The sequence below is a fragment of the Rana temporaria genome, chromosome 1 (assembly GCF_905171775.1).
Source record: "Rana temporaria chromosome 1, aRanTem1.1, whole genome shotgun sequence".
Classification (NCBI taxonomy): Eukaryota; Metazoa; Chordata; class Amphibia; order Anura; family Ranidae; genus Rana; species Rana temporaria.
In genome coordinates this window covers 644,848,125-644,872,424 of record NC_053489.1, presented here as the reverse complement: position 1 = coordinate 644,872,424, position 24,300 = coordinate 644,848,125, and positions in this window count along the sequence as shown.

Sequence of the window (24,300 nt, the reverse complement as noted above, 5' to 3'; positions counted from 1 at the left end):
GTGACCAATTACAGCTGATCATCGCGTAAATGGCATTCCTTGGTTCGCGCTGACAGGGAGAGCTGATTGGCGGCTCTCCCTGTCAGAGGGGGGGGGGGGTCTGTGCTGATAATCAGCACATTGATTATCAGCACAGCCCCATCACATGTGCCATTACAGCTGCCAAAAAGTTGCCCATCAGCTGCCAGTCCCCCTCAGGATCACCTGTCAGTGCCCAATAAAATGGCAATGAGTGGCAATTTGTGCCCACCACAGTGCCAGTCAGTGCCCATCACATTGCTAATCGGTGCCCTACAGTAACACCTGTCAGAACCTCATCAGTACCTCATCATCAGTGCTGCCCAACAGTGCCACCTATCAGTGCCAATCAGTGCTGCATGTCAGTGGCCATCACAGCCGCCTGTCAGTGCCCATCACAGCCACCTGTCAGTGCCCATCAGTGCCGCCTGTTGTGTTGTGTTGCAACAAATCCCTGGGGAGGTGTGCCCAGTAGGTGCCGGGGGGCATAAATAGTCTGGGGTCTGGAGTTGTGCTATTTTGAAGAATCAGTGCCAACAGTGGCTCTTTCTGAGGCGTCTCTTACAGGGTCTCAGTTCTGGCCATTCCTATTAACAAAGACTGTTCAGAGAAGCCTACAGTAGCTTAGTCAAGAATGTCCTCTGGTTATTACTTACAGTAGCATGCCTTGAGTATCACATACCGCCTTCACCATTCTACCATCTCAAGTTTTGCAAGCAATAAACTACAAAAATATAACCCCTAAACGGCTTATTGGAGTCAGAAGTGAATGGACTGCTGGGTGATTGGTGGCCTCTGCACTGTTTGGGGAAGAACCAGGTAAAATCAGTGGCACCTATGTGGGTAACGCTACATATCTCTTCCAGATATATTTTGGTTGAAGTTAGCTTTATCTCACCCAACCTGAAATAAATCATCAATTTTCCAGTCTGTTGCCTTACTACATCTTCTCAACCAGGGGCGGACTGACCATTGAGTCACTTGGGCACTGCCCGAGGGCCCCATTCCACTAGGGGGCCCCATCAGGGCTGCCAGGCTCAGTAAAACCAGAGACAATATGTAAAAATCTATGTTTTTTTTACATCTGTCCCTGATATGTCCGAAACCGACATGCTTTATATGTGAAAATCCCGAGATTTTAGCTGCCCTGCCTCTGCACTGCATCCTGGCATGGTGGCCATCTGTAAGCCCAGGGGCCCCATAATCTTCTATTGCCCGGGGGCCCCATGAGTTGTCAGTCCGCCCCAGTTCTCAACTATTAGTGTACTTGTAGATTTAAAGCTGTAAACTCAAGCAAGAGCTGTCAGAGGATCTATAATAGGCCAAGTAAACATCACCTTCTGTGAACAATGATTAGTGCGGATGTAGCCTGTACTATTACACTCTATTGAGAAATTCTTTGTTCCTAGAATGAAAAGAGTGAATAGACCTCCTCCCCCACACAGATCCACGGGCACACAGCTCTTTATAGCCTACTGAAGAAGTTGTTACTAATGTCGCTGTAAACTTGAATGTGACTCTGTCTGTAGACTAGAGAAAAATTTACAGGGGGGATTTGTTGGTCTTCTTAGGCCTCGTACACACGATAGGTTAACCAGAGGACAACGGTCTGATGGACCGTTTTCATCGGTCAAAACCGCTTGTGTGTGGGCCCCATAGGTTATTTAACCATAGGTTAAAAAAAAGCCAATTTGCTTTAAACTTAACCGATGGATTCCTAACCGATGGGAAAAAACTGATCGTTAGTAGGCCCAACCATCGGTTAAAAATCCACGCATGCTCAGAATCAAGTCGACGCATGCTTGGAAGCATTGAACTTCTTTTTTTCAGCACGTTGTTGTGTTTTACGTCACCGCGTTCTGACACAATCGGTTTTTTAACCGATGGTTTGTCGGCGCGATGGACCATCAGTCAGCTTCATCGGTTAACCGACGACAACGGTCCATCAGACCGTTCTCATCGGATGGACCGATCGTGTGTACGAGGCTTTAGAATGCAGTCCAATTAAAAAGCAAACATTACATTCTGAATGAAGTGATGTAAACCTGAATATACACTAAAGCCTGGCACACACGGGTATTTTCTTCCTCTGTTCAAGCCAACGGGCCAAACAAAAACAAACTGAGGTGCTTGCTGTCTTAAAGCGGAGGTTGACCCTAAAAACATTTATATACCATTACATTCAGCATACTTCCGACATGTACAGTATGCTGTTTTTTTCCCCGCTGTACATACCGTATTATTGTTCTTTTCCACCCGGCTTCTGGGTTCTCACTCCCGCGAGAGTAGACGTTCCTATGCAGCGGCGCAATGTGTCCTGGGACTTAGTCCACATGATTGACGTGGCGGATAAGGAGCGTCACAAGTTCCGAAAATAGCCGAACTGAGAGTCGGCTCTATACGGCGCCTGCGCAGTCAGCTCTACACCACTCCTAGTCTGTGCGCAGGCGCCGTATAGAGCCGACTCCCAGTTCGGCTATTTTCGGAAACTTGTGACGCGCCTTATCCACCACGTCAATCATGTGGGTTAAGTCCCAGGTGACATTGCGCCGCTGCATAGGAACGCCTACTCCCGCAGGAGTGAGAACCAGGAAGCCGGGTGGAAAAGAACAATAATACGGTATGTACAGCGAAAAAACAAAACAGCATACTGTACATGTCGGAAGTATGCTGAATGTAATGGTATATACATGTTTTTAGGGTAAACCTCCACTTTAACTATGCAATGGTAGTGTAGTGATCTCCACACTGAGCTATTGTGTTCTTACAGGGGGACTGCCCCACCCCCCACCACCAGTAGTGTATTTAGATTTTGTGCTGCCCTAGGCCTGACTAAACTCGTGAACCCCCTAATTTAAATATGACCCACCTTTTCTGTCAAGACCACACCCTTCTGTTTAAGACCCACCCTTAAAATTTTAAGTGGGGACACTAGTTCTTAGGGCCTGGGGGGAATTGGATTCCCTTAATTTGCATAGATTTCCTCTCACTTCCTGTTTGGCTATGGGGCAGGAAGTGAAGGGAAATCTCTGCAATGGGACAGGGATGGTAAAAAATAAACTGACAGGGGCTATAACTCTCCCTTACTCTATCCAAAATAGAAAAAAAAAGTGCTGCCTATAGTTCTACTTTAAGCACAAATTTCTGATAATTTTATGGAGAGGACTAAGAAGATATAACCATGCCAATGGTGCAGCAGAAAACATATAGCACAGTGAGGAAGGTTTGTGGTCCAGGCTGATAGGACAGTCAAAATTAGAAGCAGCTTGCGTTACACTAATGCCGCATACACACGATCGTTCGTCTGATGAAAACGGTTTGATGGACCGTTTTCATCAGACGAACCGATCGTGTGTGGACCCCATCGGTTTTTTATCCATCGGTGAAAAAACTAGGAACTTGTTTTAAAATTATCTGATGGTTAAAAAAACGATAGAAAAAAAACGATCGTCTGTGGGCACGTCCATCGGTTAAAAATCCACGCATGCTCAGAATCAAGTCGACGCATGCTCGGAAGCATTGAACTTCATTTTTCTCAGCATGTCGTTGTGTTTTACGTCACCGCGTTCTGATACGATCGTTTTTTTAACTGATGGTGTGTAGGCAAGACTGATGAAAGTCAGCTTCATCAGGTATCTGATGAAAAAATCCATCAGACCGTTTTCATCGGATGAACCGATCGTGTGTACAGGGCATTACAGTGTAGCGCAAGCCAGCAGGGACTCTTTCCGTGCTGCCCCCCTGCAAAGTGCTGCCCTAGGCCTGGGCCTTGTTGACCTATACCAGGATACAGCGTTGCCCACCACGCCACAACACGCCGGCCATTGGCTGCAAGCGCTGATCGGATGCCGGTCGGCTGCTGGTTTGTGCATAAAACACTATTGGCATACCTAAATGTGTGTAATTGCATCGAAATGCGTCAAGTTTCTACAAGCGTTTAAACGCATTTGGCGCAGATGCCATAAGATTTTAAGATGGGGGTTATAATACAAAATTAAATTTATACTCCTTTCACAATGAGCAAAAAAGGTTTTAACCACTTAACCGGTTGCCGACCGCCGCATGTACATGTACGTCCACAGAATGGCACGTACAGGCATATGGGCGTACATGTACGTCCCCGCCTTTCCGCGGGTCGGGGATCTGATCGGGACCCCCCCTGGTACATGCGGTGGTCGGAAAACCGCGGGGAGCAATCCGGGACGAGGGCACGGCTTTTCGTTTATAGCCGCCCCCTCGCGATCGCTCCCCGGAGCTGAAGAACGGGAGAGCCGTATGTAAACACGGCTTCCTCGTGCTTCACTGTGGCGGCGCATCGATCGTGTCATCCCCTTTATAGGGAGACACAATCGATGACGTCAGACCTACAGCCACACCCCTCTACAGTTGTAAACACACACTAGGTGAAGCCTAACACCTTCAGCGCCCCCTTGTGGTTAACTCCCAAACTGCAACTGTCATTTTCACAATAAAGAATGCATTTTAAATGCATTTTTTGCTGTGAAAATGACAATGGCCCCAAAAATGTGTCAACATTGTCCGAAGTGTCCGCCATAATGTCGCAGTCACGAAAAAAATCGATGACCATCCCCTATTTTGTAAACGCTATAAATTTTCCGCAAACCAATCGATGAACGCTTATTGCAATTTTTTTTTTTACCAAAAATATGTAGAACAATACGTATCGGCCTAAATTGAGGAAATTATTTTTTTAATATATGTTTTTGGGGGATATTTATTATAGCAAAAAGTAAAAAATATAGAATTTTTTTCAAAATTGTCGCTCTATTTTTGTTTATAGCGCAAAAAATAAAAACCGCAGAGGTGATCAGATACCACCAAAAGAAAGCTCTATTTGTGGGGAAAAAAAGACGCCAATTTAGTTTGGGAGCCACGTCGCATGACCGCGCAATTGTCTGTTAAAGCAACGCAGTGCCGAATCGCAAAACCTGGCCTGGGCATTTAGCTGCCTAAAGGTCCGGGGCTTAACCGGTTAAGGACTGAGCCTCTTTTTTTTTTACAGATGTGTTGTTTACAAGTTAAAAACATTTTTTTGTGCTAGAAAATTACTTGGAACCCCCAAACATTATACATTTTTTTCTAACACCCTAGAGAATAATACTTTTTGTCACACCGCATTTGCGCAGCGGTCTTTTTTGGAAAAAATACACTTTTTTTAATTAAAAAATTAGACAACAGTAAAGTTAGCCCAATTTTTTTTTTATATTGTGAAAGATAATGATACGCCGAGTAAATTGATACCCAACATGTCACGCTTCAAAATTGCGCCGCTCGTGGAATGGCGACAAACTTTTACCCTTAAAAATCTCCATAGGCAACGTTTAAAAAATTCTACAGGTTGCATGTTTTGCATTACGGAGGCGGTCTAGGGCTAGAATTATTGCTCTCGCTCTAACGATCGCAGCGATATCTCACATGTGTGGTTTGAACACCGTTTTCATATGCGGACGCTGCTCACGTATGTGTTTGCTTCAGTCTCATCGGAACTCTTCTCCATACCCAGCCATGACAAGGGCCCGATCGCCTCTGCCACTATCAACGGTTCTGCTAAACGGTGGAGGGGGGCCCTCTCCCACTGCCAATAACAGAGATCTTGCGGTGAATCCACTGCAGAGACCACAATTATCGTAGACCAGACCGCCGGCTGAAGAGATGGATACCTGGGTTATGGCAACTAGCTGCTTCCATAACAGAGATATCCCTCTTCAAAGTGTCGACGTGCGGCAGTCTGGTTAAATTTATCTTAAAAACTGAAGGAATACCCAGGAATTAGAACTCATTGGAGATTACATCAATAAACAGATGGGCTACAGAAGTATGCAAGATTATGGGAATGGAGGAACTAGCTTGTAGTCTGCTGACAAATACTTGTATTTCTAAATTATTTAATATATTTATTCATGGATCATTTTTATAAGCTTGGATGACTTTAACCACTCACTAACTGTGCTATAGCTGAATGACACTACAGCATGGCAAGCCATATGACATCCTCCCGTGATCATGCCCACTGCAGCATGGGTGGCATGCTCTGTGAACACAGCGGCACTTTACCACGTGATCAGCTGTGTCCAATCACAGCTGATCTGGATGTAAACAGAAGCCAGTTCCTTTCCTCACGCTGACAGCGCAAGGAGTGGAGAAGACAGGAGAGCCGATAACTGGCTGTAAAAGTGATATGCATCCCAACTGTCCCTGATTTGGAGGGACTGTCCCTGATTTGGAGCAATGTCCCTCTGTCCCTCATTCCCCCTCATTTGTCCCTCATTTTGGTCTGATCTATATAGTTGTATATAAAATACACTTTTATACAGGGCTTTTTTTTTGCAGAAATGTGGGGGGACGCAGTTCCGGCACCTCCTGCTCTGAATGTATGTAATGGCAAGGGGTAATGGGGTGTACTGGAGGTTCTATTAATGGCATGCTGGGGGATCTATTGTTGCTGGGGAGGTATATTGTTGCTGGGGAGGTCAGTTGTTGCTGGTAGAGGGTCTATTGTTGTTGGAGCGCTCTTATGCTACTGGGAGACAATCGTTGCTCGGAGACATTAACTGAGGGGTCTATTGTTGTTAGCTGGTCAGAGTCTATTGTTGCTGGCTACAGGTGATCTTTTTTTCATATACAAATTAATTAGTACCACAACTTGATACTTGGTTCTGAATCCATTACTGAGAGGTGGGTAGGGGGTGGAACCAAGGAATGGTGCTCAAAGGTTGGTAGGGAGTGGAACCAAGGCATGGTTCTCATAGGTGGATAGGGAGTGGAACCAAGGAATGGTGCTCAGTGGTGCGTAAGGAGTGGAACTAAGGAATGTAAGGAATGGTGCTCATAGGTGGGTAGGGAGTGGAACCAAAGAATAGTGCTCGGAGGTTGGTAGGGAGTGGAACCAAGGAATAGTGCTCGGAGGTTGGTAGGGAGTGCAACCAAAGAATGGTGCTCGTAGGTGGGTGGGGAGTGGAACCAAAGAATAGTGCTGGGAGGTAGGTAGGGGGTGAAACCAACGAATGGTGCTCAGAGGTAAGTAGAGGGTTGGAACCAAGGTAATTACAAATTACAGAGATTTTAATGCACTGATGTGATCTAGCCATCCCTGGCCAACTTCTCAAAGCATGAACGACGCCCAGACTGAAAAGCTAGGGGTCCACTCCATCCGGTGAGTGGGGACACAGGAGGAAGTGTGGCGCACCTTGAGTTTTGGAGCACGACTGCACTTTAATATTGGAGCACATCATATATTAAAATGTTTGGACTTTTATGAATTGTTTATGAAGCATTGCATTTAACGTTTGCCTTTTATTTAATTATACTCATTTGCGAGCGCTGTAATTGTTTCTATTAATTTTTCAAGTGTTAGCACTTTGTGTACAGCAGCTGCAATTTCACTTGTTACACCTGAATTATTTTATTATATTTTATCTGTACTTTCAGCGTGTGTTATATATTTAGATATATTTTTGTTCACCATGTGAAGAATTACACCCTTATAGATAGCTAAAAAGATCAGTAGTGTCAGTGGGAACTTATCTGAGAGGCAGAAATTGCCCATTGCTGAAGGAACCCCTAGTAACCTCTGGAGAAACCTAATGGTCCCATGGATCTCTGGCTGAGAAACCCCTTTTTTAGAGCCTGATAGAGACTATTCTATGAAGCCAGGGACGGACTTAGGGTGTTGGGGGCCCCTGGGCTTCAGTCACTTTAGGGCCCTACTCATGTTGACCCGCCTCCCAGGATCCTCCCACTCATGTTGACCCTGCCTCCCAGGATCCTCCCACTCATGTTGACCCACCTCCCTGGGTTCGGACATTATGGCTCTCCCACTTCTAAAGATCCACGCACTAACTGTTAAAAGGCCTCCTTTATTGAAAGATTTTCTTTTTCTTATCACTAGTAACTCTTCTCCGCGCTCTGTATGTCTCCAGGGCAGTGTAGGCGCTGCACACCATTAAGTATCGATGGCGTTCGTAAACAGGAAGACAGAGGCCGGAAGTGCGTTCCAAGGTGGAACGCAAACACCGCAGACCGGAAGTGACGTTGTGGCCAATGACATCCGCTGTTTCATCCGATCTAGCTGACCATTCACAAGGTCAGATATATATACACACATGCTTAAGGGAAGTGTCCGGATGTGCGAAAACAACCATATACACCAGGGGTCAAGTCCAAGGAAAAAAAATGTGGGAACTCCCCCACCAAAAATAAATAAATGATACGCTCATATGCATAATTACTAAACCGCATGTTTTTTTTTTTTTCGATCCACTCTACCTTAGTAATCCTTTATGTTACTGGCTGCTTCCTGTATTTGGATTCATCGGGTAGCAAGTTCTTTCTAAATCCCGCGATAACTCGCGGCAGACCTCTGCAATCAGAGGCGTATCTAGTGAAAATAGCGCCTATGGCAAGCACTGAAACTGCGCCCCTGTTGAAACATTTTAAACCCATCTTTCAGATAACCTTAACAAAAAAAAACAGCTAACAAAACTAGTGATATTTATCATCCCTTGTGATACCTTGGGTGACATATCCTCTTTATGGAGAAATCTGGGGTTTATTAGACACCTGATCCCTCCTCTGTCCTCCAAGGCCAGGTAAATGCAGAACCAATACTGGAAGTGATAAAATCTTCATCACTTAAGGCCTCAGTTTTCACAGATGATGTTCCTCCTTTGTGCGTTGCCAATCCGACCAGATGGAATGGGAGAGCCTGGGAGAACAGGAGAAGGCTGTGGCTGAACGCAGCAGGAATAGCGCTGCCATTGTCCATTAGCAAAGTTGCTGAAAAGGAGATCCTGCCTATGCTCGGGAGGAGGGAAGAAGAGACCCTCAGACCCTGATAAGTACCTTGCTGCCCAGCCACTCAACAGCGCCCCCTTCATATGGCGCCCATGGCACTTGCCATGGCTGCCATACCCTAGATACGCCACTGTCTGCAATGTCTCCTGGGAACAATGACAAAAGCTTCCAGGAGACATTGCGGCATCGAGGAAGTGACGGAATACCCGCACACTACCACATGAATCCATATACAGGAAGCGGCCAGTAACAAAGGATTACTAAGGTTCTCCTGCCCCTGACAGTGACTCGAGCTGGGCATCGCCACTTAGTGAAGGATTGGCTCGGCTGCTCTCAGCTGCTCTAGTCCTGCAAAGGGAACTGAGTTCCTGCTGTGAAAAAAGTGCAGGAACTCCGTTCCCGCAGGACTTGAGCCCTGATATACACAGTAAACAATGTAATAATTAAAAATGAACCAGGAGATTAATAAAAGCAATAACAATTTATAAAATGATAATTACCGTATTTATCGGCGTATAACACGCACAGGCGTATAACACGCACCCTAACTTTAAGAGGGCAGTATCAGGAAAAAAAACTTGCCACAGCCCCCTGCGTATAACACGCAGGCACAGTTTACCCTCTATTTTCAGGGTAAAAAAGTGAGTGTTATATGGCAATAAATACAGTAAATTGTAACGAATATGAAGATATTTAAAACGTAAACAGGCGGGGCACGCGGGGCTCCCTATTGGATGGGCCCATGGGCTTGAGCCCAGTCAAGCCCCATGGTAAGTCTGGCCCTGTATGCAGCAGCATGTTGCCCTGATAGATCCACAGAATCATTACCTGACGAGCCTATGCTCTTTGCCACCCTGAACCCACTTTGCATCAATGCTTCTAACTGTGGCCTTGTTTGGTAAGCTGCATCTTACAATTGTTCTCTTTCTGATTATTCAGCCAATTACCTATTTGGTTAAGTACAGGATATGACAGCCAGCCAGTTTAATTTATCCCAAAGGAGACCCTCTGTGCTTCCTTTTGTGTCTTTTGGCACAACATTGGGTCACAATGGCCCGGGATCCAGATGCAGCAGTGGGAATGTGAAGGCTGTTGCAGGTATGATACTGGGCAGCAGCAATTTTTCAGTGGTGGGATCTCTTTAAGCTGAGGACAGAAGAGATAAAAGATATTCTTTCACTGTTTATGCCACCTACAGATCTGTAGTCTTCCACAGACCTCTAATAAGTCACTGGGGAGTGAATTTCAGGGCTATAGAAGCTCTAAACCTGTAATTCTGCAGAGAGGCGGCTGAGTGAAACAGAGCAGATTGGCACTTGAACACACAACAAATAGACTGTGTGATACAGTCAGCATCTTGTTTTAGCTCTACCAAGTTAAAACCTAACAAATAAAGAACAAAAACAAATATACAATGTATATCTCCCTTCTAGATTGTAAGCTCTAACGAGCGGGCCCTCTGATCCCTCCTGTATTGATTTGTATTGTGACTGTACTGTCTTCCCTGATGTAAAGCGCTGCGCAAACTGTTGGCGCTATATAAATCCTGTATAATAATAATAATAATAATAATAATATAGTGTGTGTATATATTTTTATATACATGCTATATGCTGACATTAGCACGTCAATAACCTGTTAGCCGAGGACAGAATCACACAGGGCAAGCAGGGAGAATTAGACTGAGACATATAGGCAAATGCATCACAATGCCCCCCCTTTTTCTCCCTGCTACGGCAAACCCGGTTGGACCTTCCCTGGTCCAGTAGGGTTGACGGGTTTAGAGCTTTTAGTCCGAGGTTAACTCCGTTTGGCGTGACTGACCTCCCTTGGCAACTGCTTCAGACTCAGGTATGCCACCGGGTCGTCAGATCACACGCCGGTCAGTCCCCAAGTCTTTGTGCGATCTGCAAAGTCACCAGAAGTCAGTGTGAAGACGGCGAATGGGTCTGTGCGCCGCCATCTAGGTGTCCCGCTATGGGAGGGGCAGGTTATGGCTCTGAAGTGACAATCACAGGAGATTCATAAAAAGAAAAAGTTATATTTGTTGAAATGCTGTAGCACCGGTGCTCAGAGTTCGGGGGGGGGGGGAAATCAGGGCCCCATAGGGTCAGCCATCCTCTGCTCCCTCCGCAGCCGCCAGTTCTCCTCTTTGAGCTTCTCCAGCTCCATCTCCAGTTCATGGAGCCTGGGGGGGTCAGCCTGCTGTGACCTCAGGTGGTTGTTCTCCTCCTCCATGCGGCTTATGCACTCCTCCAGCTCCATGTACTCACGGATCAGCTCCTGCTTGCTCATGTCCTGCAGGCTCTCCACGTGGTCCTTCATCATCAGGAACTGGGTGGTGGTGTAAGGGGCCACCGGTGGGCCCTTGGCGAACATCTCGGCCCGCATCTGGGACGCCCGCTGCGACTCCCTCTCCTCCAGTCGCTTCTTCTCCTCCCAGGTCAGCTTGTTATACGGCTTCCAGGACCTCTTCTTCTTGGGGGGTAGCCGGCAGTGCCTCTTTCTGCCGCGCTCCCTCCAGGGCCCCTCCGGCTCATGGCTGTCGCCCATGACCAGCTGACAATGGTGTTCCCTGTTGTCCGTAATACCAGATTGTACCGTGAGGACTTCGTAAATGGTGTCCAATGGTTCTTCCGGACCCAGCTCCTGGAGATCCCAAGCCGAGTCTACACAATGGGCTGCTGCTGGTGGGCGGTACCCAGGTTGAGACCAATTTGACCTGGTGTTGTCGTTCATGGGGCAATTCTGCTTGAAGTGACCCAGCTGTTTGCACCGGAAGCAGCGTTGTTCGTTGTCCTCCTGGCGTGGATAGTGAGGGCTAGATGTCATCGGTCTGTTAGGCGGTTGGTATCTAGTGGCTGGTGGGTGTGAGGGCACCGTTGGTCGTGGAGGTTGTACCCGTGGTGTGACCTGGTTTGTCTTGCGAGTATCCGCATATTCATCTGCCAACTTCGCGGCCTCTGGTAGAGTCATGGGCCTGCGATCTCTCACCCAATCTTTGACATCCGTCTGGATGTGATTGTAAAATTGCTCCAGGAGCATTAGTTGCAAAATGTCCTCTGCGGTGGTGGCCTGGCTGCTGTTAACCCAGTTAGAGGCCGACAGGGACAACTGGCATGCCCATTCCGCGTAAGAGTCTTTCGTGGTTTTGCGTGAGTCCCTGAACTTCTGTCGGTGGGACTCTGGGGTTACTGCATAACGAGCCAGGAGCGCTTCTTTAACCCGGGCGTAGCTATGGATATCCTGATCTGGCACGGTCCGGAAAGCATCAGAAGCTTTGCCTGACAGTTTGCCTGACAATATTGCAACCCACTCTCCTCTAGCTATTCGGTGCAGGTTACATTGTCGCTCAAAATCTGCCAGGTAGTTATCAATCTCACAGTCCTTTTCATCAAAAGCTTTAAAAGCGCTAAACGGGATCTTCCTTGTGTCTGCTGTGCTGTACTCACTGTTTGGAGAATGTGCGGCTGCTTGTTGGACTGCTGCCAGTTTTAACTGTAGCTCTGCGTCTCTTATTTGTTTATCCTTCTGTAGTTCTGCGTCTCTTATTTGTTTAGCCTCCTTCGCTAACAGGTCCATCACTTTCAGCACCACATCCGTCCTTGGGTTCGGGCCGAACCATGCTAGCTTCTCTCTCATTAGCTTGTTGGCTGGTGATTCCTCCTCCTGAATCACTGGTGTCTCCATCTCTTGTACTGCTGGTGTTGCTGCAATCCCGTCCTCCTGGTCTATCTCCATTGATTCTGCAATGATGACCCACTTGGTTTTGTTGCTAGCAATCCTTCCACGAACTTCCAGTAGTTCTTCCAGTGTCTGCTTGGAATCCGGGTGTGAAGGGGAATAGAAGGGAAAATCCCACCGCTGCCAACCAATTGTGACTGTATCGGTATGATATCCCCGTCAAAGATTCCCTTCTTCCATAAGAACATCACCCAATATTCCACTAGGAGGAATATTCCTGAGATCGCCCATTAAGCCACACATTAGTCCAGGCTTACTGCTAGAACAAGACAGACTTTAATGTTATATCACACAGCTTATATGTCATTTCCAATATGAACATTTTCACTTAGGGGTGTACTCACTTTTGTTGCCAGTGGTTTAGACATTAATGGCTGTGTGTTGAGTTATTTTGGGGGGAGAGCAAATTTACACTGTTAAACAAGCTGTACACTCACTACTTTACATTGTAGCAAAGTGTCATTTCTTCAGTGTTGTCACATGAAATCATAGAATAAAATATTTACAAAAATGTGAGGGGTGTACTTACTTTTGTGAGATACTATATACTCACCCGGCCACTTTATTAGGTACACCTGTTTAATTGTTTGGTAACACAAATTTCTAATCAGCCAATCACATGACAGCATGAAACTGAGCTTCAGAATGGGGAAGAAAGGGGATTTAAATGACTTTGAACGTGGAAAGGTTGTTGGTGCCAGACGGGCTGGTCAGAGTATTTAAAAAACTGTTGACCTACTGGGATTTTCATGCACAACCATCTCTCGGGTTTACAGAGAATGGTCCAAAAAAGAGAAAATATCCAGTGAGCAGAAGATGTGTGGAGGAAAATGCCTTGTTGATGTCAGAGGTCAGAGGGGAATGGGCAGAACAGGAAACTGAGGCTACAGTTCACACAGAATCACAAAAATTGGACAATAGAAGATTATAACATTTTTGTCTGGTCTGATAAGTCTCTATTTCAGCTGCGACATTGAGATGGTCGGTTCAGAATTTGGCATAAACAACATGAAAGCATGGATCCACCCTGCCTTGTATCAATGATTCAGGCTGCTGGTGGTGTAATGGTGTGGGGGATATTTTCTTGGCACACTTTGGGCCCCTTAGTACCAACTGAGCATTATTTAAATACCACCAGTGGCAGCCCTTCCATAGGGGGTGCCGCCCCCCCTCCTGTAGTCAAAAAAAAAACGGGCCCTTTAAGATATTAATGTCGTTCTGCAGCGCCGCCCCCTCTGGCTCTCGCAAATAGGCATGTGCAAAAGGGAAAAATTTGTTTTGTTTCGTTTTAATTCGTTATTTAATTAATTTTGTTAAGTTAGATTCGTTACATGTGTTAAATTCGTTTTCGGAATTTGTTCGTTTTCGACCGAATTCGAAAAGCCTGGTCGAATTCGAAAATATTTCGACCGGATTCGATAATATTTCGACAGGATTCGATAATATTTCAACAGAATTCAATAATATTTCATCCGCTATCGTTAATATTTCAACCAAATACGATGATATTTCAACCGGATTGGAAATTATTTCAACCGGATTGGAAATTATTTCAACCGAATTTGAAATTATTTCAACCGAATTTGGTAATGTTTCAACCATCAGGCATCAACTATTTTTCCTGTTAAATAATTGAATTATACAGTCTGACAATTTAAAAATGACTTTCAATAATAATTGTACTTAATTTATCATATTTGAGTCAGACTTCAGGTCTAGGTCCAGGAGTCGGACCAGGATGCACCTGTGCCAGCCATTTTGTGTGAGGGAGAGGAGAGAGACTCAGCTATATATATATATATATATATATATATATATATATATATATATATATATATATATATATATATATATATATATATAATTACATTTATATATATAACCATCTTCTGAAATTCGAAATTCATATAGAATGAACTCAAATTCGAATAGAAAAATATTAGAATAGAGTAGAATAAAATATATATATATATATGTATATATATATATATATATATATATATATATATATATATATATATATATATATATACATATATATATATATATATATATATATATATATATATATATATATATATATATATATATTATTCTACTCTTCTAATATTTTTCTATTCGAATTTGAGTTCATTCTATATGAATTTCGAATTTCAGAAAATAGAAGATAGATAGAAGAAGCCAGGTCATATTCTATTGTATTTGATTACATTCTATTAAATTCCATTTCGTTCTTTACTATTCTTTGATTTTCATTCTATTGTTTTATTATTTTATATTCTATTTTATTCTTTTTTTAGAAATCGATTTATATTTTTTAGATTTTGATTCAAATTTGCTTTCAATTTTCATTCAAATTCGATTCGAATCAAATTGTTTTCGAATTCGATTCGAATAGAATTTGTTTTCGAATTAGATTCGAATTTTGTCCGCGGGTTTTCGATTCGAAAACATTCGTTCGGATTCGGTTGAATTCGTTAATATTACAATTTGGGAATTTGTATGCATCCGAATGTCTGAATAATTAAATATTCATCCGAATTTCGATTTGGAACGAAACAAAGTGCACATGCCTACTCGCAAATAACATACATTCATGCATTGCATGTATGTATGTTATTGTGGCCAGCTGCCGCTGGTCTATTCAGATAGCCAGACATAGGGCGCCAGATACCTGAATAATGGCAGCTGGTTGGCTGTGCGGAAATGCCTATCAAAGACAGCGGCTCTGATAGGCTTTCCGAGTACAGCCCCTCGGCTCCCAGATGTCTAACCCTCAGAACGTACGGGGGTTGCGTCCCTTGGATAAGACTGACGGCCGTCTCAGCCGATCAGGTTCACTGATTCTGGTTATCGGTAACCTGATTGGCTGAAGCGTCATCGAGTTGGAACTGAAGTGCTAAAGCCAGGCGACTAGTATTTTCAAGAGAAGGCCAAATAATCACAAACTCCATATTTTACTTTGAACGTGTTTCCTTTAAACTGAAGCAGCAGCAGCTCATCTCCTGGTTCCCAAGAGCTGCCTCTAGCGGTGGTCAGGAACTGCAGCAGGATGTAATAAGGAATAAGACGTAATACGCTGATCTCTTTTTTTCTGCATCTCTCGCCTGCAGAGATAATGACAGCCAGGAGATTTGCATTGAAAATACAACTATTGTTCAAGTATGCTCCACTGTTTAAAATGACTAGAGAAGCACAAAGAGACATATCCAGTATGATGATTAAAAGAAATCTGTCTCTAAAATTCAATATTAAAAAAAAATACCCCAAAGAAAACATGCAACACTCACCTTTTCTCTGAGTCCAATCATTGATCCCTGGTGTAGTCATGAGAAAGAGCCCACTAAGGATTCTGCTGCCAGAAACCGACACTTCTGGGAGTGTCAGATTCCTGATTCCCTGCTGCACACAATGGTTTGATGCTTTTAGACCTTACATTTATTTCACATTTTATTTTTTAAAAATGTTTTTTTTTTCCCCTGACAAACACATTTACACATGTAGTGGTGCCCCTGTAGGAGCCATTGAGTGTTGCGGTCCACCTGTCACCTTACCCAGCCTGGCATTCGGTCCTTAGTCACTCCGAGGCCTGGTACACACGATAGGATTGATTCGCGGATACGGTCCTCCGGACCGTATCCGCGGATAAATCCTCTGGCGGATTTGGATCCGTTGGCATGTACTCACCATCGGATCCAAATCTGCGCGGAATTCAACCGCGGTGACGTGTCGCGCCGTCGCCGCGATGATGACGCGGCGACGTGCGCGACGCTGTCATATAAGGAAATCCACGCATGCGTCGAATCATTACGACGCATGCGAGGGACGGGTTCGGACGGATCGATCCGGTGAGTCTGTACAGACCACCGGATCGATCCGCTGGAGCCGATTCCAGCGGATAGATTTGTTAGCATGCTAACAAATTTTTATCTGCTGAAAATCGGAACGTACACACCAGGGGATCTATCCGCTGAAACCGATCCGCTGAGATTTTTCAGCGGATGGATCCTCTTGTGTGTACGGGGCCCAAGGCAATGAACAGTACATGTGCTTGTTTTTGTTTATATTATTGAAGGAATTTAACTTGGATGGGGTAAAGAAAATATGAGATGCCTAGTGAATTATGGAACAATTGGTGGATTGTATATCAATCATTTAGTGGAATGTATATCAATCAGTTGGGACAACTATGTACACTGCTCTGTGCAAGTTACTACTTCAGTCTCCTCCAGCACTTTCCTTGCTTGCAGACTATTCCTCTTCCTTTATCCTGCACAACTCTTTATCCTCAGGACCAGCAAGCACATGTAAGGTTAGGCCTGATACTAACTCAGCCAGGCCTCAACAATTGCCCTTTGCAGGCAGGGACCGCAGGCCCCTATAGTGTAGCAGAAATAGAAATTCTTTAGCTGTCCTACTGATGGACTACTGCTCCCAGTCAGTCCTCTTCAGGCCCTGCCAGCCCTGATGGCTGCAGTTGCCCGACTCCACTGCCCATGACATTGCAGTCCTCACTACTGGCTCTGCACCCATCTCTTAATGTTTCCTCCCAGTCCCCTCCTGGCTGCAACCGGTGGGTCACTCCTGAAGACTTGCCCGGTAGTAGTAGCTCCTGCTGTCCACTCTTGCTCCTCCTGTGTCTCCTGTCTGTAACCTTTGTGCTTTCCTGAAGGGCTCCATCCTGCACCCAAGCCCCAGGCCCAAGGTCACCCCTCCCCAGATTTTCAGTTTAGTGCACAGAAAGTTACAAGGACACAACATTTCTGGCTGGGTTAGCAAGTTGTTTGTTCCTAAATGGCAGATTCTCACGCCAAGCTCTGGAAACTGTCTCTCTATTCCATCCAATATCCAAAATAGGATCCCATACACATGGATAAATGGACACCGGGATGCACTTTATTGGTGCTCCTGTGCCTTTAAGATACTCTGCATATAACTCAATCGCATAAAAAGAGGTAAAGAGGACCTTCTTATTGTGTAGTATATTAAATGTAATAAGTAAAAGGATTAAAAATTTACTTGCATCCAATAAAATTGCTCAGGCAAAAGTGAAAATGCAGATTTGCATTCCACCTGTGCCCCAAACACCGCAAGTGACATGTCCCAGAAGTCCCGCCCAACACGTTTCGTCAGCAAAGTCAGAGGTTATAGAGGTTGTTTAAAGTGCTGCATATGCTTACACATCTGACTACTGCGGTCCATCCACTAAATGTGATTGACTGTGTATTGTCAATTGACTCCGGAATGTATGTCGATGTGATGTGACTGTTATATAATTCCCTGAATTCCATCTGTAAATTGCAGCAAATTCTACTCATGTGTGTGGACATTCCTTCCTTGGTATATAATGGTCAATGGCTGGGAATGTCGTATGGAGGGCTCGAGTGGGCATGATATTTTCAGTTTAGTGCACCGAAAGTTACAAAGACACTGAATTTCTGGCTGGATTAGCAAGTTTTTTTTTTCTGTACTTGCCTGGAAAAAAAGAAAAATAATGCAGCCACTACATCTAAGGACAGGTACACTGCAATGCATTCAGTTTTATGTACATGAGTTTACATCCACTTTAGACATTTCGTAGTTATCGTCACACAGTTTCAACCTTACTGACATGGCCGATCCGCCCTATAGGCTCACTATGCAAGCCACTTAGGGCCCCGCAAAGCTGCGAAGGGCCCCCCAAATTACTAGAGACCCCACCTGGTAAGAAGTAATTTTCACCCCCTCACCCCGCTTCTCAACTTGCTGGCTGCATGGGAGAAGAGGCAAGTAGTCAGCACCCCCTGCTTATCAATTTAATGTAAGATTTCATTTCCGACAGCAGAACACCCCCTCCCCCCGCTTCTCAACTTTCTTTAATGTGACATGTCACTGTCGTCAGCGCCCCCCAGATTCTCATTTTTAATGTGCCATGTAATTTTGCTTAGGGCCCCAGGGAGGTCAGGATCGGCACTGCTTACTGATATGATTAAAACTAGCTGTCGATTGAAATGGCGGTGCTTCAATTTCCAAACCAATTTCGATTGCTTGCTCGGGAGAAATGGTTGAAGTTATGAGTGTCCCAGTTTTGTGGGATTGTTTTTTTTATGACTGAAGTTGATAGAAAACTTCCAAAGGTGCCACATGTATGGCCAATATCAAACACCACCATTGGACATTAGACCAGGCTTACTGCTGTATGCAAACATAAAAAAAACGAACTGGCAGGCACTATATATATCACACTTTGCCTTCAGGATGAGCGAAAGCGCTGACGTTAATAAATATCCTCTTCCTCCATCAGGTTGTAGCCCATCTCTTAACTGCATGTGCCTTCATTACTGTCCATAAACCTCCTTCTCCTCTTCCATTCTTCTGCCTGCCTCATAAACCTTCAGGGCTTGGAGGTCATTTGCCGCAGCCTTTGTTAAAAATGAGGCATCAGCATTTTATTGTCTCCTCAATGTTTTTTCCTAGTTATTTCCTAACCCTTCTCCTCTTCGCCGCCTGTAAATGGCAGCACTCTGCTTGAAACCGTACCGTTATTTTAATTTAGTAGCCTTTTGGTTAAGGCGCTCGTCTGTGAAATGGAAGACCCTTGGCTGAAATCAGTTCCAATTATTTGTGACCTTCAGTGCATCACCTTATTGTGTCCATCGCCGCGTAATAAAAACAATATTTTAAAGTCTTCATTGGAGAAATGAAAGATTTCAATATTTAAAGGATTTTGTTCTGATGGTATACAGCAGGGGTGCCCAACCCTTTGAAGAGTAGGGGCCATCTAAATCGGAGGTCCACCCAAAAGTGAACCTCCGCTTTTCTGAACCCTCCCCCCCTCCGGTGTCACATTTGACACCTTTCAGGGGGAGAGGGTGCAAATACCTGTATAAAACAGGTATTTGCACCACTTCCGGGTATTGACTCCCGCGGGTGTCCGGCCCCTCCGCATCACCCCCTCGTTGTGTTCTGGGAAACACTCGGCTCCCAGAACACAACGGGAACCAGTGGAACTGCACAGCGCGACTCGCGCATGCGCAGTAGGGAACCGGACAGTGAAGCCGCATCGCTTCACTTCCCGATTCCCTTACAGACGGATGCGCTGGACAGGTAAGTGTTCATTTTTGAAAGTCAGCAGCTGCTGTATTTGTAGCTGCTGGCTTTTAAAAAAAATTGCAGGTGAACCCTCGCTTTAAGCGACTTGGTAACCGGTCACGGGCCACAATGAGCTGAGTGGGTGGACGGCAGCCCATTCTACTCTATAGAACCCACTCAAGTCTTTGGTTTAGCGCAGGGGTCTCCAAACAGCGATCCGAGGGCAAGGTGTGGCCCTTTGCTTGCCTTTATATAGCCCTTGGGAAACTTTTCCTCCCACTGACACCAACAATGGGGCACTATATCTTCCACCGATACCAATGATGGGATACTATGCCTCCTACTAATATGGGGAATACTCCTCCTCCTATTGGCCACCAACCTTGAGGCCATATTTATTCTCACTGATTCTGAGCCTGAGACATTTTCTGCCCCTGCTGGCCACAATCAGGCCCTTTTAAAGTCTGAAGGACAATATAGTGGCCCTTTGTTTGAAAAGTTTGGAGACCCCTGGTTTAGCGGATCCGATTGGAGGTAGGCATTTGTAAACAGACACAAGTCCATTTACATCTGCCACTCCTTGGAGGTGAATGGAGGGTCCGATTGGGTCAGACTGATTTTGTGAAAGGTGCCTAAGGCTGCTTTCACACACATGCGCTGTTTACCCGCACTGTGGTTCACCTGTGGCCTTCCTGCAGGTTAGCTGCACTTTGCCATAGACTTCTATTATATCCTGTAGGTGTAGTGCACTTTCAGAAAGCTCACCAAACTTTCAGGTAACAGAAGTCTATGGCTCAGTGCAGGTAACCTGCAGGTTCACTGCTCCGCACCTGCGCATCAGTTTGAAAGCAACCCGGTAACTACTGCAGAACACATATGCCCACATATACACTGTGATTTTAATAATACACGTACCTTTAATAACAGTACAGGCATACCCCGCTTTAAGTACACTCACTTTACATACACTCGCGAGTAAGGACATACTTACGTATGTATGTTAAGTGCCTTACAAGTACTGTACAGACATTTTGAAGCCACAGAAGAAGGAGCTGAAACTCCGAGATCATACCCCACCCTGTTCCAGTGTGCCCCTGACACCCCCACTACAGCCCCTGGGACCTCAACTACAGCTCTTGACACCCCCACTACAGCCCCTGACCCCCTAGAAGTGAAAAAGGGTATGGTTTCACTTTAAGTACATTTTCGTTTTACATACATGCTCTGGTCCCATTGTGTACTTAAAAGTGGGGTATGCCTGTATTCTATTCTATTCCATCCCTGAGCAGGAGGTCGTGGACCACATCAGAGGGCTCTGCGGACCACATGTGGCCCCCAGGCCACTGGTTGGGTACCCCTGGTATAGAGCATTAGTACTGCCGGGAGCTATGAATGCATTGGTTACAGTTCTTCTATGCACTATTCTGTAATTTGCCGGGTTGAGTGCAAACTGGATTGGTGTAGGGTTGTTTATATTAAAGAGGCAGAAAGAGCAGTGACCCTGAGGACACCAAGAGACCACATACAAGGAACAGAACTTGTGTTATGAGGCTGTAAAGTAGATCACATTTCATGACAAGGGAACTAAGTACAACTGAATATGTCATGACTGAATAAGAATAGTATGTCTTAAAGTGTATCTAAATCCAAAACATTTATTTTATTGTGGATGGCATAAAAAAAGTGTTTAACCACTTTCCGACCAGCAGCAGGTCGGCTCGTTCCCGCAAATCGCCATAGGTGTACGTCGGCTCCTTTATGAGTCATGGCAGGAAGGAACTGCACGGCGGGGGACCTGATGGGCGTGACTAGCGGCCGCAGTGGCTGCCGCCACCCGCGATCGTGGAAAAGAGAGCCAGAATGTCGATCTGTAAATGTAAACAGACAGATCCCCGTTCTGACAGGGGAGGAAAGAGAGATCTGCTGTTCCTAGTGATCAGGAACAGCGATCTCTCTCCATCTCCAGTCAGTTCCACCCCCCCCCACAGTTAGAAACACCTTCCAAAATTGTCACTATTTTTTGTTTATAGCGCAAAAAATAAAAACCGCAGAGGTAATCAAATACCACCAAAAGAAAGCTCTATTTGTGGGAAAAAAAGGACATAAATTTTGTTTAGGCACAGCTTTGCACGACCGCGCAATTGTCAGTTAAATGACACAGTGCCGTATAGCAAAAAAATGGCCTGGTCATTAAGGGGGCAAATCTTCGGGTCTGTAAGTGGTTAAACCATTGTTACCAGGATGGAAAGTGAGTGGAGATCCAAATTATTTAGTTGTGAAGGAAACAAACATTTTACAATGGGAACACTTGTTTTGAAGACAATAATGAAGGAAAGGGCTCCATTCAACCGCGGTATCTTAGGCTGGCCATACATGGTCAAATTTTGAAAGAATTTTCTCTTGAAAATTAGACATTTTGTGCGTTTTGTGATCCGATGGTGCCACCATTGAATTTGTCCAACCAAACCTTCAATTTCACCTCCTTTTGCTACAGACATTTTTTCTTGTGGCTGGGAATCTTCTTTTCTTTCCAGGAATTTTCTTTTCTTGCACATTTCTTTTTGATTACATTTCTCACATGATTTTCCCATCATTGATTAGAAAATCATTTGTTTTTCAAAAAGTTTCCAACATGTCCGATTAAATCAGATGTTGCTGCAACCCACTATCTTAGACAGTGCTTTAAGTGGGCCAAAAGAGGTGCCGGTACTCTATTAGGCGCCGGTGCTCCCCCCCCCAATACTGAACATGAAAATACCCTTGGCTGCGTGTGATGGGCACAGTGGCTGCATTTGATGGGCACAGTGGCTGCATTAGATGGGCACAGTGGCGACAATTGATGGTGGCACAGTGGCTGCGTGTGGTGGCACAGTGGCTGCGTGTGATGGCACAGTGGCTGCGTGTGATGGGCACAGTGTCTGCGTGTGATGGGCACAGTGGCTGCGTGTGATGGCACAGTGGTGACAATTGATGGCACAGTGGCAGTGTGAGTTGGCACAGTGGCTGCATGTGATGGCACAGTGGCGACAATTGATGGCACTGTGGCTGCGTGTGTTCGCACAGTGGCTGCATGTGATGGCACAGTGGCTGCGTTTGGTGGCACAGTGGCTGCGTGTGATGGGCAGAGTGGCGACAATTGATGGCACAGTGGCTGCGTTTGATGGGCACAGTGGCTGCGTTTGGTGGCACAGTGAGGCTGCAATTAATGGGTGTTTTTTTTAGTTAGAGAAGGCAAGCTCAAAATAACTCAAAAATATTTTTTTCTGCCATTTTTTTTATTAAAAAACTGATGGTCACCTCAGTCCAACCCCCCCTCCCTCCAATACAGTCAATTATTTTCTTACTTTCTTCTGTTGCAGTCCTGAGTCCAGGATCCAGACAGTAGCAGCACTAGGAACTGTAGACGCAGGCTGAGCTGAGGCTCCTCGTGACTTGGGCTTCTTTCCTTGCCGCCGACACAGCTCCCTGCGCGAGTCCTCCTCTCACCTCGCCTCCGGCGTGACGTCACGCGGCGCACGCCGGGGAATGAACCAACTCTCCTCCATGGGGGGGGGGGGGTCGAGGAAACGCACAGGACAGGAGTGACAGGACAGAGGAAAGGGAGCCAGGAGCGCACTCGGCAGCAGTGAGTCGGCTCCGGCGGGGCGGCATACAGTTTCTATTGTGACTGCGCTGCCTGTCTGACACACATTACCGGCCCGCAACTCGACAAGCCCACCGGCTGCGTTCCGGTACTGTAAACCCACGTACTGGGCGCACGGAGAGGTGCTGGTACTCTCCAGGGCCATTTTTGGAAGTGGCGGTACTGAGTACCGCCGCGTTCCCGCCCAGTTAAAGCACTGATCTTAGATAAGATTCTTGAAAGAAAATTATTTCAAAATTCGACCCATGTATGGCCTTACTGCATTCAGATATGTGGTAAGAAACCACATAGTGTTTACAATCACAGCGGAAGCGGGGTTCCAGCAGCGCACGCCCCAGAGCTGAAGGAAAAAAATCACATACAATGTGTACCAAGAAAATATCCCCGGAGAATGCATATGACGGGACCTGAAACAGGAAATGCAATTACTTGATTAAGAGAATCTGTGATTGAATTTTGATCTTCAAGTATATATTGACTCTGTGATTGTATTCCCATATGGTCTTGACAAACCACATACTTCGTGCAAAACGCGTCAACCTCCTCATCCCCTGCCTGTGTGCTTGGATGTTTTTATCACATTTTTTATATCAATAAAGCCGATATTGCACCGTGTGGGTGTGCAGCCATTTGTTTTTTTTGTTTCTACTTCATCACTGCTACCAGTGGCAAGGCGTGCACCTCATCGTTTGTATCATGCTCTGTGGATTATGGTCTGTGTGATTCACCTGTGAGCAGTGGTATCTCACTAAGAAAATATCCCCCACATTATTACACCACCACCAGCCTGAACCGCTGATACAAGGCAGGATGGATCCATGGTTTCATGTTGTTTATCCCAAATGCTGACCCTACAATCTGAATGTCGCGGCTGAAATCAGACTAGACAAAGTTTTTCCAATCTTTTATTGTGCCATTTTGGTGACCCTGTGTGAATTGTAGTCTCAGTGTCCTGTTCTTAGCTGACAGGAGTGGCACCCGGTGTATGTGATTTTGCACTTAAAGGTGTT